This window comes from Somniosus microcephalus, chromosome 23, assembly GCF_052327205.1.
Source record: "Somniosus microcephalus isolate GS21.2 chromosome 23, FLI_Smic_1.0, whole genome shotgun sequence".
Lineage (NCBI taxonomy): Eukaryota > Metazoa > Chordata > Chondrichthyes > Squaliformes > Somniosidae > Somniosus > Somniosus microcephalus.
Window position 1 is genome coordinate 26,837,232 of NC_141009.1, and position 16,684 is coordinate 26,853,915.

A 16,684-nucleotide genomic window follows, 5' to 3' on the forward strand; every position below is an offset into this window, starting at 1 on the left:
AGTGTGGGGGATAGTTACATAATACAAATTATGCACGTAAAAATCAATCCTAGTCACTTACAGCAGTGCGGTCTCCAGGCGTACTTGACGGGGGAATTATCCAATCATCTTCATTCTGGCTGGGAATAGAGGTGTCACTATATGCAGCTGTACTTTTGCTTTTGAAAGCTGGCTGCATTTGCTAAGTTAATGACTCTTGCTGCCTGTTATATAGCTGACATTACACAATCTGTTCCCATGTCCACTATTCTTGCTGTCATGATATTAGATCAAATTGTTTCAAAATATTCTTCATTTGATTATCAGTCATCTCATACACTTTTATATTACCATCCCAAAATCACAGGAGTCGGGGGTACTGAACAGTGCACTATTCCTTCATTTTTACCCCCTTGTCCCTCTGCTTCCCACCAAGTGATACAATAAAAAAATAAATGCAGCTGTGCTGAATGCCAGGTAACAGAAATGGCATTTTCAATGCTGCTAAAGTAATTTACACCCCGTCTCGTGTGTATCTCCGCTGTCCTGCTCAGTCCCCAGGTTTAAGCCTTCCTCTGTGCTGAGTTAACTGACCTCAGTTGGAGTGGTAGCAGGGTCAGTACAATTAGCTTCATTGCCCTTGGGATTGGGAGGGCAAAAACAAGCCTGGGATCCTACTCCTGATTGCGGGCCAGTGGCTCTGGCTGTACATGGGTATTGGGTGAGGACAGAATGGGATGTGACTGTGATGTCCCCAGAGTCGAATAACTTGCCTGCGCTCCCCACCTTGGTTCACAAATGAAGACAAGATAATGGAAGGCGGCTAAGGTGGGCACCTGTGGCGTTGGACCGCAACAAGAGCCGGTACCTGCAGGAGAGGAGGGCGAAACCTGGAAGGTGGGGGGAGAACATTTAGTGCAATTGGAAAATTTAAAGAATTCTACCCAGTACCTTGATGCATGGACAGCTTTCAGTTTGTTCGTGAGTAATGGAGTTCTTTATAAGACTTGAATGTTTGTAAATGGAAATGAACGGAAAATGTAAGTGGGTACAACATGGGCAGGATTAGTAGCATTGGATGGAGGAGCACAGGGTACTGGTGGGCAGGATATATGTAATGAAGGAGAGGAATATTTTCAGTAAAACACACCATTCATAAGACTCTATTGTCCTGTCCACTTTCTGCACAGGCAGAATTTTTCACTTTTTATCTGGTTATCATTAAGTGGGTAAGATAAATAGCTTAGGATTACCGACAGGTTCATCAGTTAATCATGAATTTGGTTTAGATAATAATGACAAGGAGAATCATTGTTTAATCAGACTAGAGAATGTGTGTTTTTTTGAATAAATGAATGTTTTGAATAAATGAATGTTATGATCTACCCCCAGGATCGTAGACACACAGGCGATCTGGCAGAAACCCTCCGCACTTTGTTGTTTATTGAAGACAAAGCATCCAAAGAATTCGTTTAAATTTCAAAGTATGTTCTTAATTTAATTTTGCAACACAACCCCAGCTGTTAAGTTTGTGGTGGAGGAAATGCTTTAACAGCCAAATCTCTTCCATTTTAAAGTAGATGTCTGCCTCACTGTGTGAGTTTGGAACTTTGAAAATATCAATTTTCCTTCATTCTCTCTCTCATTTTGGCTTCTGCATGAGCTGTCAGTTTGAATAGTGAAAAATATAGCAGTGTTCCTGGTGGTAATAATGTAAAGCCATTGGGCACTAATGCTGGAGTAATGTTGGTACAAAAAGATCAAATGGATTATTCTGTCATCGCAGTCTATTGAAGATTGTGCTGTGCAATAATTTGTAAAATACGATAACTAATTAGGTTTGGTTTATAACGTGAAGAGCTAGTGATAGATTGTCTCACTTGACCATGCCACAGGGGCTGTGTTTAGGGGATTCAGTGAAGGCTTAAGTAATACAATTTAACTCATTACTGGAGAGATAAAGAAAAAATCTTTATAGGGAAAAGGCTGCTGACTGTTTTGGTTAGAAACTTTTTATCAGAACTCTAAAGTTTCTCTTTTGAGAGTCTGATGGACTGGCTGTGTTTTTTGTATTTACTTTTATTATCAAACTCCATATTGACCATACCAACCTGCTGCAAGCATAACTATGAACAGTGGAGCACTCGGCAAAATTAGAGCTATTTGTGAAGGCTGCACTTTTTACAAAGCTAACTTCCCAAAAGAAAGATAGAGTTCCTTTGAGACAATCCCAAAAGCAAGAACAAGACCTTTGAGGTGGAAATGGGGGATCAAAAGAGTAAATGGAATGCTGAACTATATAGCCAAAACAGTAAGGAACAGGTTGGATGAAATCATGCTGAAACTGATGGTGGTCTGGTTGGAGCATACCTTGAGAATTGTTTCCAGTTCTGGTCACCGATGTACAAGGGAGATGCTCACGTTCTGGAGGTAGTTCAGTGAAAAACCACAAGACTGATCTGTGGTGTCAGAGAACTGAGTTATGAGGAAGGACTGAAGAAGCGTGAACCTTCAGCTTTGAAAGGGGACAGCTGACTGATAATTCCGTACATGGTTATTTAACAGGAATAGAAAAGGTGAGTTCAGAACACTACTTTAAACCAACCAGTGAGAGTAGGACAAGGGGACACAGGTGTAGACTAATAAAAGGAACATTTAGGGCTGTTCCTCCTCACTGAGTGATCAACATGTGGAATGGTCTTACTGGTAGGATAATGGAGGCCAAGACCCTGGGATCACTTAAGAAGCAGTTGGATACATGATGGGAAGCTGTAGGGTCTTGCTGGATGGCTGAATTACAATGGGCCAAATGGCCTTCCTCATCTTCTGATCTTGCAACAGATGGACATTATTTTGATCTTTTTTGTTCAGGTTAACCTGCCCAAAAAAAGTAATGTTTTGTGTTCAGACTAAAATATACTTTTCTGTCTTTTTATGAGGAAGCACTGAATCATAAAATGATTGTACATGGTCTATTGGAACATGCAGTACCCTGGTGTGTGTTTTGATATGGATTTGGGCCTGTCATCCCCTCATGCAGAGTTCCAGATTCCAGAGGAAGCCAGGTGCTTTTCTACATGGAGAGGAAAAACCTAGGAGAGTTCATTCTTAGGCACAGTGGCACACCGCCTGGAGCCTGATTTCAGAGCTACATTAGCAGATGTCTAGCAGCTGGTCACTTGCATGTGCTCTTGGTTGTACATAACATGTGGTGCTGGGGGCCTAGGGGAAAATATGTCTTTTTAAAAAAAACAGGGAGTCTCACTGTCAGGTTCATGAATCATAAATTTTAGACATTATTGAATCTCAGTTTTTTCAGCTTGCAAATGCCCATTGTTGTAGTTGAGTAGAAGTTTAACATAATCGAGCGTGTTAAAATAACAGGATCCACATCAAAGCAAGTGGATAACAAAAGAAATTCTAGTGCCCACAATTTGAATTTTTTTGAAAGCTCCCTTGAGGCTGTGGGGACATAAATCACTAAGTGTGACCCATCAGTATACAGCGAGCCCGAGCAGGAGCAAATATGAACAAAGTAACTTCAAACTAAGTAGTTCATAGGCCTAAAGGTTCAGAAGGTTCCAGCATCAAGAAATTGTTTATATTTGGGTAAACCACTTCTCCCAAGTTGTGGATTGCAGTTATTACACTAATTGCCATCATCACCTCTCAGGGCAATTAAGGATAGGCAATAAATGTCACCCACATCAAGAACAAATAATAAAACAATCTATTACATATAATAGGATACCAATGCACACACACATTTATGCAGAAAAACAGTGGATATAGATACAGAGCAGGAACCTACCCTTTTCCACCATCATCTGCATCATCATAAATATACAGCTGATCATTCTGCTAAATTTCTGCTATAATTGAAAGATTGAATGCTGAGGAATTGTTATAAAGTTAAAGAGGTGCTAACGGAATGATTTGCATACAGTCCTTCCAGCTTGCAGTAGGTACTGTCAGGTCAAGGGTTTTCCCCAACCCTTTGATGGATCACTCTGTTGTAGAATGTTTTGCCGAGTAACCCAACAGAGAAGCAGTGAGACTCACCTGATGAGGACAGGTGAATTTGATTATCAGTTGATTTGAGCTCATGACCTTCTGGTTGGGAATACATTGCTGGACCGTCTGCCAAATGTACCATTCTTGTACATGTGTAGAACACCTGTTTTTACACCTCATGTATTAGTAAAAGTGCACACAGAACTCAGAATTGACAAAAATAATACTGATCTGCAAAACTCCTGTTAGTTCTATAAAAATCAATTGGTCCAGCAGGTTTATGTTGAAAGGTTAGAAAAGGAGTTGCCGGTTTAACATGGTGCATTTGGTTTTCCTACAGTCTGTGGTTGGTTTTCATTTCCCTGTTTAAATTTTCCATACCTCAGATACCAACCATTAAACAGAGACTTTAGCCTGCCTTTTTTTGTTACTTTTTGGGGACTTTTGTCCTTATCAAGAAGAGGAATGTTACTGCTGAGGAATACGGCATTTTCCACCTTGTGTTATATCAAAAACTCCCATGTTAGGTAGAACACTAACATCTGCTCTGCCTTGATAAGGAATCACCTCTGTACTGGTTTGAATGTTTCACATGTCCTACACACGAGCCATTGGTTGCCTGAGCAAACAAGATTGGCAATTGAGTAAAAAATAAATGGAAATTTATGGGTTGTTTAGTGTTGTGGATATGCAGCTACTGAGGACTGGAGTGAAGTTGCCCAAACTTATTTCACTTGGAACCTGTAAAGTCAGCATAGAGAGGATTTTCAATTCAGCAATCTCGGCGAGATTCAACTTCAGGTCCCAGAGCAGCGTGCCAGTTCACCGCATCACCTGCTACACCAGGCTGGCTGTTGTGGTATATTTTAATGTCTCATTACGGGATCTACAATTACATAAGCAATGTTCAGTACAAAGACACGTGAACAGGAGGGTTTTTTTTCCTTTTTCTGAATAAGTTTAGTAATTTACACTGACGGAGTTCTGGTATTTAGTCTTTGCACACCATTTCTGAAATCAGCTTTTATGGACACCCTTGAGTTTTATTGGCATTGCTTAACATTAAAAATGATCTTTATTGGATGAGGCAACGTAGAAATCAATGCCATCAAATTACTGTGCATGTCCTAATTTAAAGTCATTTCCTCAACGCTGCTGGAAGTGCAACAAAAATGTCAGAGAGGAATGATTCCCACAGCTCAAGAAACTCTCGAAAGGTCAAATCTTTCCTGGCCTACGGGCTTTCTTTTAACAAGGTTAATGCCACCCCCACCCCATGCCAACACTGGGCCGGAGGTTTTGTTATTATATATATACAGAAGTTACTGGGGAAATGTTAATGTGACTTTGGCTCCTGCACCACGGTACCAGCCCCAAGTAAAAATCGGCCCTATAGACTTCAAAATATAGATCTACTTCTTACCTGTAGAACAGGCTACTATTTGAAATCTAGTTCAACTACAGGTAGACTATCCTTTATCCGAACTTCCGAAAACCTCTGAAAACCGAAAGTTTTTTCGTTCAGCGTAAGTCGTGCGCCCGACATGACCCGAGTGGCGCAAAACATGGCAGGAGTGGTCCTCCGGGGCCCAGAACAAGAATTCCTGCAGATTGTCGACACGCCGGCCTTCGCTCTCGATGTTAAGTGTGACTGAGGGAGCTCTGCCTTTCCCTGTGAGCAGGGCAGAGGGTCACAGAGTTCCCTCCTGGGTAGGAGATTGCAGGCCGAGCCGGCAGTGTGAAGGAGGTACCGGGAGAGTGAACCCAACAATACAGCGGCCTGTCCGATAGCTGCAGCGGCCCGTCCGATATTCTTTTCTCCCCCCCCCCCGACCTGATTTGCGGGCCAGCTTAGCGTAGGAGTCAGCCGATATCCGGCTTTCCCACAACTGGCGGCGGCAGTCGAGCCCCAGACCCCCGCTAAGTCAAGGAATTCAGAGAAGCAGGAAGGGGAATGAGACACGGAGCAGGGAGAGCTGTAAACAGACTGTGAGCAGCAGCACAGAGAAGCAGGAAGGGGAATGAGACACGGAACAGTCGCAAGAGGTAGCCTGAACTTTTAAAATTTATATTAAATACAAATACTAATTACCAAATTAATTTAATGTTCAGAGTTTCCCAGTCTGAAATAATACCTTCTGAAATCCAAAAATTTCCGAAAACTGAAACACAGCTAGTCCCAAGGTTTTCGGATAAGGGATAGTCAACCTGTATACTGCTAGCCGGCTCCAGCACTTAAATAACACCAAGTGCTTAGGCAGCAGCTGCAGAGTGCAAACACTGACCATAGACTGCTTTAGGTGTCATTCTACTCAACTTACTCCATTTGATACTTCAGTCACAGACACAAAGGCTGTGAGACGTTTCCATGATGTACACACGAAGTCTGAAATATTCCGCAATTGGAGATTCGATGCCACCAAGCTATCCATCAACGAGGACTACAGTCCATCAATGACCCTGTCACCTTCTCAAAGGGACTCAGACCCAGCTGTCAATCAAACCCGCTACACAAGCTGAGCCTAATTCTTTGATCTGTGACATTTCAACATCTTGTTAGCACAAAATCAGCCTTGAATTAACAGGAGTCCACATAGCCAGGGAACTTTGATGAGTGACCAGCTAGCCTGGCTCACTAGTGGAATTTGGAGGAGTAGATGTATTACTAGGGAATGGGATTCTTCTCTTCTCACTTGGTTCCAGATAACCCTGCAAGCCAATGCCCTAATGGGTAAAGTGCTCATAGCTGGACAAGCAGTGCAAAGCTTACCGGTGATCTGCATTTGCAAGCTATGCGATGTTAAAATTAATAACTTGTATTTATGTAGCACCTTTCTCATCCTCAGGACATCTCAAAGTGCTTCAGAGCCAGTGAATTACTTCTGAGGTATAAACACGACTGTAGGCAAATTGGGCATCTAAGTTGTGCACAGCAAGATTCCACAAACAGCAATGAGTTGAATAACCGATTGGTATTAGTTGAGGGAGGTTGTGTAGGAAAACCTCCTGCTCTTCTTTGGAAAAAGTATCATGGGATTTTTATATCAACCTGACCAGGCAGATGGGGCTTTGGTTTAATGTCTCCCGATGGTCGGGGAGTCCAGGACCAGGGGTCACAGTCTAAGGATAAGGGGTAGGCCATTTAGGACAGAAATGAGGAGGAATTTCTTCACCCAGAGAGTGGTGAACCTGTGGAATTCTCTACCACAGAAGGCAGTAGAGGCCAATTCATTAAATATATTCAAGAAGGAGTTGGATATATTTCTTAAGGCTAAAGGGATCAAGGGGAATGGGGAGAAAGCAGGGACCGGGTACTGAAATTGGATGATCAGCCATGATCGCATTGAATGGTGGAGCAGGCTTGAGGGGCCGAATGGCCTACTGCTCCTAGTTTTTATGTTTCTCATCCAAAAAAAGGTACCTACCTCAGTACTGCACCACCCTCTGTACTGAAGGGGGCAATTTTGCCAATGGGGGCACGTGGGAGGTGAGACTGCTGCTTGTCGGGTCGTTGTCTCGCCTTCATCGATATGTGGCCAACCCACGCTATTTTCCCTTGATTGACCTTGTTAAGCCTGTCCCAGCGGGCTTAGCAGGCCAATTAAGGGGAAGCCAGATACAGAGCACGTCAGCGTATGACATTTCATCTGACAAAAATTTTTGACAGATGAATTGTCATCGTTTGACAGCTCTGTGAAGCATCAAACCTCTTTCTTTAGCAGAAATTACTGTAGATGGTTGTTGCATCGGAGAATGCAGCAGCCATCTGTCATCTCTGCCGGTGAGATGTGAGACTCTCCACATCCCCAACTGTTGAAGCCTGCAGGAAGAAACAAAGGTAAGAAAACATTTTCTATCACTTTTCACTCACCTCACATACTTACCTCTCCACACTTGCACCCATCACTTACCTTCACAGCACACTTTTGCACCCCGCAGACCCACTGCTCGCCTCGGTGACCCTGGCGGGGTTTCCCGACGTCAGGAAGCCTGCGTCTCTCCTGGAAAAATGGGGATAATCCTCTTAATTGCCTGTTAACTACCTGTTAACAGGCAGTTAAGTGGCTGTAATCCTCTTCCCGCCTCCAGGAGAGGGGACCCAGCGCGGGTCGGCTACCCGCCTCCTGGCAAGGTGGCACGGAGGCAGGTTGGGGGCGAGATGGGCGCCCACCCCCAGATTCTGCCATTTTCCCGGCAGTCCTGCCTCCATACCCGCCTCCCCAGGGCTGGCAAGATTGCGACCAAAGTGTTAGCCTAGATTATATTCTCAAACCCTGGAGTGAAAATTCTGTATGTGTTGATTTCTCAAGGTAGCTTGATACAGAGACTCTTAAACACGGTGATGGGTTTCCATGCAAGCCGTACATCCACTGTTCAAAGAAAAATTACACAAACTAATAAATGTGTGGCCCGTCATAAGTAATATTCAGTGCTGTAAATACTCCACCAGAACTATGCAGGAGTCTTTTAATCCTTCAGACGTAACTCGCCGCCTATGGATCGGAAGTAAATTATTGTCAATTTAGTAGATAACACTCCCACTCATTGTAACCTGAATGTGAGAGTGTATGAGTGCAAGTGTATATTTATAGATTTATCACAAGTGCAGAAACAGTTGCTGTGCTCTGAATTACCATGGATACCAAAGTGGCAGCTGCTGTATATCTTCCTGGCACACTCTACTATCCATGAGATATAAATTGTCATTGTAGATCCATACTACATTTCAGAGGGATAACACATGCCCCAACCATTTGATATTTAACAAAGTTTTAAATTACACATAGTCTGATAAATATTCTCTACACTATCACGTTGTAATCCCAAATGTAATTATGTCTCATTTAGAAGTTTTTGATTTGTTTCAAAATGACTTTTTGCTGTTTATGATTTCTTTCCATCCTTTCTTGTCCCTCACTCTCTCCCAATAGACAAGAACCCCAGCCACTGCTTTCCCCACCCCAACCCAACTGAAAATGTCAAAATAGAAGCCCAAGTGTGAGTGTTAGTCAAGACTCGGGTTCCAAAGCTGAAACTGACATCGCGCCCTGTATTTATCCTGAGCCAACCTAGAAATGCTACTTTTGCTATCCATTTGAAATTGAGTTGTCACAGCTCTTATCTACTTTAGAGACTATTTTGGAAACGAACACTCATAGAAACTAGATTGTAGCCAATGTGACTTTTGTCTCCGTTATATCCCAAAAGTGGGTGCAGATGGGCTGCAATAGAGCACCAAATTAAGCACACATCAATTCTGCCTGTTTTTGACCCCATTTAAGTTTCTAGTCAGGTCGGGGTGGGCGCTGGAAACTCCCACCCAATTATTCATGTAACATATTAAAAAACTGGTATGGAAGTTCCCCGGATGATTTCCCAGTGAGTAGACATGCTGGATTTAAAGTCAAACATACACCCAGGAAACCTGGGGGGGATAAATTCGGTTGCTTTGCGCCTCCCAACTAGTGCCTGGGCCCATCGCCGCCAACGCCTCCCGCGAAATTCAGCGGGAGGTTAGCGGCGGCGGTAACCGTTAGCGCCCCGCGGTGCTGCGCCGCCGGCGATGACGTCATCGCCGTGTGCAGCACCCCGCTCGCACCCCGGCCGCGATCATCGGTAGCGCCCCCTGACTTACCGCCGGACGCTATGTCCGATGGGGTCAGGGGGGCCTACCTGCAGCCGGGGCGGCGCTATTTAAAGGTGAGGTGCCGGGCGGCCATTTTTGTTGCTGGCCATCTGCCTCCACAGCCATCCCTCTTGAATGCCGGGCACTTTTGCCGGCAGTCCCGATCTCCGGTGGCCCAGCTGGGCCCCGGGTCGCGCTGCGCAAGGCCCCTCCCCTTTAAGAAGGGGAGGAAGGCCTGCAATACCGCGGTACATAGCACCGCAATATTCCCTCACAGCGCCCCAAGAGGGAGGCGGGGCACTTCCAATAGCCTCTTGGGGTGCCCCACTTCCCTCTTGGGGCGCTACCACTCAATTACGGCTGCGGGGGCGCTAATTTTTCTGGGGCGCTAAAAGTACGCCCCAGCGAAGTTAGCAGCCCAAAGGGAGCGCGATTCAATTTTTCCCCCCTGGAGTGCAGGATTGCCAGGGGAAGACTTTCCAGGCAGGGGGCCATTTAAAAGTTAGTGAGTGGTACAGGTAAGTGTTTCAAACTCATTTGAGGGCTGCTTTGGTTAAGTTTTTGTTTCTTTTTCCCTTCTGACGCTTCAGATTTCATGTCCCCTAGTACCAGTTGTCCTTACTGGGGTTTTTTCCTCCCAGCAGCTTTGCTGATGCCAGTAGATTTCCCACTGAGAGTCCTCCAAGCTGCCATGATTTGAAAGAAGCAGACCTTTGATGGGAGGCCAACGATACTTGCAGCTGCCATGCAGCATTGGACTGGCACATCTGGCAAAGTAATAGTCAGCAGTGGCCTGAAACTTTGCTTCACCTACTTGCAAACACGCTGCAATACTGACCAGTGGGAATGGTACTGTAGAGTGGTACAAAGGGCAATCCTCCTTGTAGCATCTCATGCAGCATTACTTTGGCCAGCAGCCACCAATTGTCACCAGACTCGTGCCTACCTTATCTGAGGAAGGATGTTCTTGCCATGGAGGGAGTGCAGCGAAGATTCACCAGGCTGATACCTGGGATGGCAGGAATGACATATGAGGAGAGAGTGGGTCGATTGGGCTTATACTCACTGGAGTTTAGAAGAATGAGAGGGGATCTCATTGAAACTTATAAAATTCTAACAGGACTAGACAGACTAGATGCAGGAAGGATGTTCCCGATGGCGGGGGAGTCCAGAACCAGGGGTCACAGTCTAAAGATAAGGGGTAAGCCATTTAGGACAGAGATGAGGAGGAATTTCTTCACCCAGAGAGTGGTGAACCTGTGGAATTCTCTACCATAGAAGGCAGTTGAGGCCAATTCATTAAATATATTCAAGAAGGAGTTGGATATATTTCTTAAGGCTAAAGGGATCAAGGGATATGGGGAGAAGGCAGGAACAGGGTACTGAATTTGGATGATCAGCCATGATCTCATTGAATGGCGGAGCAGGCTCGAGGGGCCGAATGGCCTACTCCTGCTCCTATCCTCTATGTTTCTATATCTAGGGTTCCCTTTCCCTTCACTTTTGCCGGCCAATTCTTACTCCGCAGAACCTGCAGCCTTGACCAAAGTTGCTAATGATTTAAGTTGTCTTTTGAGGTTCTCCAAATTTTTGTCTCCCTATTGTAACACTCCCCTTTAAATGTCCCCATTCCTTTAAATTTCACTTGCATTCAATTTCCCTTTCCCTGGACCCACCTGAGTCTGCACCTGGTACTTTAAATAATTATGCAAATGAGCTTACATTAGCGATCCGAGCAAGATCTGTGCCAATTCTAAATGGTTTAGAACTGACTTAGACCTGTCGATGAAATCAGCCCCAGTATTGCGCTGTGAAAATACTAGAACTACAGATAAAATCATCATTTAACTGAGAGAAAGAAGAAAAGATTATAAAACAGCTGAGATGGGCCTAGTATTGTTCGAACTGCAGGAAGGGCTATTAGTAGCCACAATTCCTTTAAAGTGTCTTGTTGAGCTCGTAACTGCTTCATTAAAGAAATTATTACAAGAGGATGTTTTTTCCAAGAGGAGGAAAGAAGTGTTGAGAGCCAGGTAATCATGATTTCAATGTCTAGACTTAATGTGGTGGAATGTCATTACTTAATACTTGCATAATCTGTCTTCATAACCAAATATAACAGAATAATTAATCAATATTTCAAAACCCAAACACAGGTAGGTAAAAGATGTTATCCTCCAGTCTGACAAGGCAGTAAGTCGCCAAAAATGGGTCTATGGCTTGTAAAATAATTTTTAAAATTACAAAATCTATTCCAAGGCGCAAAAGTTGGAAATGCACACTATTGAGGACCATCAGCACACTGGGATTATTACTGCCTCAAATTCCGCAAGTTTCCAAATTGATTTGGGAGTTATTGAAAGCACATTAATGATTTACAACAAAACTTCCTTCTAGCACAAGGCTTGTTTATTTTATACTTACCTCTTAGTTCATAATCAAAGTTAAATAATTTCCTTAGAGTATCCATTCCCCTCGACATTTTAAAAACCTGGATAAGTTTCCTTCCAGTTTTCTTTTCTCTAACAAAACCAGTTCAGTTCTGTGAGTCTTTCTTCATATCTTAGAGAACTACTTCCCGGATCTATCCTTGTCATTTTGCTCTGGATTATCTCCAGTGCATCAATGTTGTTTTTAAAGGTGTGGTACTCCAAACTCCACATCATAATTCCAAATGTGGCCTCATGAATGACCTATATAATCTTAGAATAACCTGTTTTTTTCCCTACAGGGCAGTCCAGTACATGGTTACTACAGTGTCAGCTTGACTCATTTGATCGCACACTCGCTTCTGAATCAGCAGGCTGTGGATTCAAGCCCCACTACAGAACTTGGACATATGGGCCCAGAAATTCAGGTCGGGGGCTTCCCGCGGGTGCAAGCCCCCGACCTGCACTTACCTAGCGCGCCGGCCATTGAGCTGTGGGCCCGCGCGGGATTCCGATCCTGGGCCTCTTCCAACTGCCGGCACGCAGTGCTTGCGTATCCCAGGGGCGCAGTTAGTTCGATGCGTCCCCTGGGATCACATGGGCCATGGAGAGCCAATGGTAGCAGGGAATGCTTCATTCATAAGTTTGACAGGAGGAGCTGTCAAAACTATAAATACTACAAGCCCCAAAACATCACTAAAACCTCAAATAATTTTTTTTTTTAAATCACATTTTTAAAATAAACTATAAATTACATGAAATAACTATTTTAAACAATAATTTAAATTTTTGAAAAAATTAATTACATTTTCTAACGGGGCTAAAAATAAACTTACCTTTCTTTAAAGTATTTAAAAATAATAAACCTGTGGAAAAAATGTTTTAATTTTAATTAATTCACCACTTACCTTGTTAAAAGCAGGCCTTGCGCCTTTTTAAAAGTGTAACTCCTGGAGACTTACCCTCACGGAAAAACCTGGGAAAAAAACGTAAGTTCGATGTGCATGCGCTGCCTCTCTGGCGCACGCATTCCACCTCTCAACCCCTTCTTTCAGGGTAACAGAAGTGCCGGTTTCCCGCGCATGCGCAGTGCATGGACGAAACCGGCACTTTCGTTGGGCCCACGCGTGTGCGTACTCACGCGTTGGGACCCGAATTTCTGGGCCATGATCTAGGCTGACATTCCAGTGCAGTACTGAGGGGGTGCTGCATTATGCAACCCTTCAGACGAGATGTTAAACCGAGGCCCCATCTGCCTGTTCAGGTGGATGTTAAAGATCCCATGGCATTTTTTGAAGAAGTCCGCAGAGTTCGCCCAGTGTTCTGCCTACATTTCTCCACCACCAAAAACAAATTCTGGTCATTCATTTTATTGCTGGTTCTAGGATATTGCTGTGTGTAAACTGGTTGTCCATTTGTGTACTTAACAACAGTCGATGTACTTCAAATTAATTTATTATATCTGAAGTGCTTTGAGATGTTTCTGAGAAACGTGATGAGGCATTGTATGAATTAAGTTTTTTTTAAAGTCCTTTTTGGTAACATGTTTTATATTACAGGAAACTTCGCGATATCCGGCACCGACGGGACCGGCGTGATGCCGATCTATGAAAACTTCCGGACAGACCAGCGCTAATGTTGAAGGATACGGAGGTTTTCATCTCCGTATCTGACAACAAACACTGTTGCTTAGCAACAGCTTGTAAACAGTCGGCCCGTGCCTTGGAAGCGTCTCTGTAGCTTAGCAACAGCTTCAGAGAGGCTTTCCAGAGACTGACTGTTTAAAAAAATGCTAGGAGAAGAAAAAAAAAGAAAAAAAACCTAACAAAACGGCTGCTGATTTCTGCCGTTAGATCGAGGATCCGGCCATACAACCTCCGGATAAACCAAAGTCTCCTGTAACTAGATATAAGTGGTCAATATTCATACCCAAATGATTTTCCTTTTCCACCCTTTACTGCTGGTTCTTTTATCATTGGCCCAGATTTTGTTGTCAAAATAACAATGAGGCGACTGGCGCTCTCCATTATTTATGTGCAAAAATGTACAGCAACGTCAGGCGAGGGGCCGATGTGCGGTTAAACTCAAAAATCCAAAAGTTGCTCTCCGCTGTTAGCTTCGCGGAAATGGCACCATTGAAATGCACGGAATGGTATGGATTTGCTGTATTTGCGCGGTAGATACGAACTAACCTCGCCACAAGAAGTTCCTTGTGGCCCCCCAGAAATAAAACTACAAAGACAATTTCCTACCTTTTTGTGGGAAGCCTCCAGCGGTCCCAGTAAAGGCATCTGGTTAGGGTGAAACCCAGTACAACTGGTGGGAGCGTGTGCGGCACGTGTTCCGTCCAGTTAATGACCAATTTCGATCAGGGTCCGACAACTGCCATTAGGACCCCAATTTGCATATACCTGTTTAAAGGCGGGCGCCCTGAACACCTACAAGTTTCCGGCTTCCAATTTGTCAGCCCTTGCACTTCCAGGTAAGAGCGAGTTTGGGAGAACACGCCCTGAAATTGGTCACCCCAACCTTCATTTTATGCCCAAAAAACAAGTTTGAATTTTTCCTCCTAACAGTGGGTGACATAAATCGTGCCATTCATGTAGAAATGACTTATGAAATATACTGGGCGGCCTGCTGGTGGCGCTGTCCAGGGAGAGTATAAATACTCAGGCATGGGCCCAGCTTGCTCAGGGACATTTTGTAAACAGGAACTAGTGAAGGATAACTAGACTTCCATGTTGTGAAACAGTCGATTAAAGCCTTGTTTAATACTCTGACCAAGTGCCTAGTAGTTTTCTTATGTCAGTGGGTGCAGAAAATTGTAGATGAAATTTAAAAGCAGGCAGGCAAGGAAAGGGTAATATCAGAAGGGGGGAGGGGTTGGGGGGGTGGGGACAGAGGACAAAAATTCTGACAGCCTTAGGAAAGGCTCAGATAACATTTCAACCCACTTGGCAGCCTTTGCCAAGATTGAAGAGGGAGAGGACTTAGATTACAGGCACAAATGAAGGGAATGGAAACAGAAGATGCAGACATGAATCTGCAGGCAAGTGACTGCAGTGCAGCACCCGCCCCCCTGTCAGGTACATAGATCATTAAAATGTCATGAACAGGTACAGAAAATAATTTAAAAGGCTAATGGAATGCTGGCCTTTATATCTAGAAGACTAGAGTACAAGGGGTTAAAAGTTATGCTGCAGCTGTACAAAACCCTGGTTAGATTATACCTGGAGTACTGTGAGCCGTTCTGGGCACCACACCTTAGGAAGGATATATTGGCCTTGGAGGGAGTGCAGCGTGGGTTAACCAGAATGATACCCGGACTTCAAGGGTTAAGTTACGAGGCGAGATTACACAAATTAGGGTTGTATTCCCTAGAATTTAGAAGGTTAAAGGATGATCTGATCGAAGTTTTCAGGATATTAAAGGGAACAGATAGGGTAGATAGAGAGAAACTATTTCCGCTGGTTGGGGATTCTAGGACTAGGGGGCATAGTCGAAAAATTAGAGCCAGACCTTTCAGGAGTGAAATTAGAAAACACTTCTACACACAAAGGGTGGTAGAAGTTTGGAACTCGCTTCCGCAAATGGCAATTGATGCTAGATCAATTGTTAATTTTAAATCAGAGATTGATAGATTTTTGTTAACCAAAGATATTAAGGGATATGGGGCCAAAGCCAGGTATATGGAGTTAGATCACAGATCAGCCATGATCTCATGGAATGGCGGAACAGGCTCGAGGGGCTGAATGGCCTACTCCTGTTCCTATGTCCCTAAGGTGCCCTCACAGCAGATGGCACAACTCTGCATCTGGCTATCTGCCGATATCAGCCCTGTGAAGACAATTCCCTACGGTTATTGGCAAGGCGCTTTCTATAACTGGCAGCCAATCTGAAACGCCAGTTTTATGCCCAGGCAACAGTAGTTGAAAATCTACCCCACATTGTACAATTCAGCCCACTTGTCCTAGCTTCCTTTGGGAATAGAAGATTCCACATGTATTAATCTTCTACCCAACCAAGGTATGTGGACCTCTGTAGATGTGGGTATGAGTGCAGGTGGGCACAGAATACTTTTGGTGAAGCCTGGCACCCTTCTATTGGTCTTCCTCTTCCTACAAATAGATCAGATGGGGGATTCCCAGTAGAAAACCAGCTGGTGGCAGTAGGGGTACTGGTGGCAGCCCAATAGGCACAGCGGCTCACAAGAAGCTAACTGCCTTCAGGAAAAGAAATAAACCCAAGAAATACAGTCAATAAATGGCTGAAAAATACTTACCTCCATGTTATTGTGCCAGTTGGATTAATGCCCATATACTGACCATTATCTAGCGACCATGGACACCTATTTCACATGGTGTAATTATGAATGAGTGTCCTGTATGCATAAACATCAGGAAAACACATGTAGAACGTTGGGAGGCTAATTTATATTTATGTTTCAGGCTGGTGACTCCTTCCCTGATTCTTTATGTGCTGGAAATAGGCACATAACGTAATCTGGGTGCAAATCCAGTGTTCCAAATCTACATCCAACCTTCCGATCAGCTTCGTCCAATTTACATCTGTGTGACTTGGGCAAACCCGATTGGGAAATCTAGGTTTCTGTTTCTGTACTGGATGTAGTTCATAG

General features: G+C 44.0%; 1 long non-coding RNA gene across 1 annotated transcript in view; it reads left to right on the top strand.

Moving 5' to 3' along the window:
* Positions 1-1,377: 1,377 nt before the first annotated feature.
* Positions 1,378-16,684, top strand: part of LOC147101756 (uncharacterized) — a 58,593-nt gene continuing 43,286 nt past the window's right edge. The window contains exon 1 of the long non-coding RNA XR_015073350.1: positions 1,378-1,463. This is a non-coding gene — a long non-coding RNA (uncharacterized LOC147101756). The remainder of the gene's footprint in view (positions 1,464-16,684) is intronic.